Raw genomic sequence first — 2,088 nt, forward strand, 5'->3', positions numbered from 1 at the left:
CAGAGTGAGACTTCATCTTAAAACAAACAAGAAAAGAACAACAACAACAACAACAACAAATTAAAAAGAAAGACTCAACATTTATTGATCAACTACTGCTTATATATTTACAGATCCAGACTGATCCAGAGAGCTTGGCTTAAGGAGACTTTCCTGGGCCTAGAACAGATAATTGGTGCTGGTATATAACAAAATTATGCTTCATCCAAAGGATGGATTATTAAGCAATAATTGAAAACCATTTTTCAAAGAATAAGATAAGGAGAAAAACCCTATGGTGAAGGGTTAAAACAAGCAGGATACAGAACTGCAAATTTTATGTGTATGTGTTAATTATAAAAATTAGACTTATTTTAAATGAAATATATATTAAAAGAGACTGGAAGAATGCCATCAAAATGTTAATCGTGGTTACCTTGTGAGAGGATGGATGGGATTGTTGTAGTGTTGGTGCTTTTTTGTGTGCATTTTAATGTTTTATCTTCTCAGTTTTCTTCAGTTTGAATCTGTGAGGGAGGCAAAAGTGAAAATGTGAAAAGTTCTAACACCTAGCACTGGAAATGCATAGATATGATGAGTAATTGTTACCCCATCCTGTCTCGAATGGATGCAGCAGGCAAAAGTGTCTCTTCGCCTCACTGCCTGAAGTTTATTTCAAGGGCAAGAATGGAGGCCTCTGGAATCAGTCGCGCCCTGTCCCAGCAGAACCTGAGCAAGGCCTGTGCGGTGCGGGTAGGGAGCCGCCCCTTCCGGTCGTCGAGGCGCTCTTTATTTGGTTGGAGAGACGAGTGCGCTGCAAGAAATAGAGGCAGCCAAGCGCCTGGGCCACCATCAAGCGGGGTTGAAAGGTGGAGGGTAGGCTTTTTTGGGCGTAGGTCGGGACCCGTGGGCGCCAATCAATGCTATGGTGTAAAGGGGCCGCGCACAGCCTGGGGCCACCCCAGAGTCCCCCAGCGTTAGCCTGTGGCGGTGCCTGGTTGGCCGCAGATCCCGACGGGCGCCGCATAGCGGCGGGACTGCCAGCGCAGAGCTCCGGCTCTCTGTCTTGCCCCTGGGTCCGAGCACCGGAGCCTCGGGTGTCGGCGGGGAGCAGAAGTCTCGGATTGAGAAATACGGGAGCGTCTCGTCAGAGGCTGAAGGTGCGGCAGCCACTCTGGGGACCCAGCGAGAATGGGGTCGCCAGGCTCTGCGCGAGCCCCTCCTGTAGGTGCAGCTCCAGCGCCGCCGAGGGAGGCGGCGGTAATGTCGCCCCGTACCAGCAGAGGGCAGCCTCGAGGCCGTGAGCCCGCACAGCGACTTCGCCGAACCGCGGGCTCCCTTCCAGCTCCCGGACTCTGCGGGGTGGGGAGCAGCCTTGGAGCCCAGGGACCAGCGACCTCAGTCTGCCGGAGCCCGGCGCCGAGGCCCAGGGGCCCCCCCTAGATGTGGTCAAACTACAGCCCTTAGGCAGCCTCACTCTGAGACGGCAAGGGCTTAGAGGGTGGAAGGGGACCAGATGCCTCAGAAGGGGTTAGAAAGAAACAAAACCCAACGCACACAGGGAATTTGTTCTCAAGCAACAGATTCCAAGCGTGTAGAAACCTTTTAAATGATGCTGGTGAGAGCTATGAGAGTCTTCGCGTTCTTGGCTTGGGAAGTCGGAGGCTAGTAGCGGGATGGCTCCTGACCGCACAAGAGACGTGGAGCAAGAGGGACCAGCGATCCGTGCTGGGGGCAGAGCGACTGTGGGCCAAGGATCCAGACACACTTAACGGGATTCCAGTCCCTACTCTAGCCACTCGGTGTTGAACTGGAGCAACTCACTGTACCGCTCTAGCCTCCGACTAATCACTTCTGTAAAATGGGCATGGAAGGCTCCAGGTCTTGTAGGGGCGCTAGGGATTCGAGACAGCAGGAACTGCCTGACTGCTCCGGCAACCCTGGGTTCCTGGATTTGCAGCTGGGCTGAAAGGATTCTTTCATCGCACGTTTGCCTGACGTGGCTGCTTTAGAGACCAAGGCCCTCCAGGCTTTGCAACACAGTTGCGCCTGGGCAGCCACTGCCATGGAACCGCCAGGATCGCCTCAGCAGCGCTCCGGCCAGCTCCT

Source organism: Aotus nancymaae, unplaced genomic scaffold (assembly GCF_030222135.1).
Source record: "Aotus nancymaae isolate 86718 unplaced genomic scaffold, 86718_ANA_hifiasm-v0.15.2.pri h1tg000019l, whole genome shotgun sequence".
NCBI lineage: Eukaryota > Metazoa > Chordata > Mammalia > Primates > Aotidae > Aotus > Aotus nancymaae.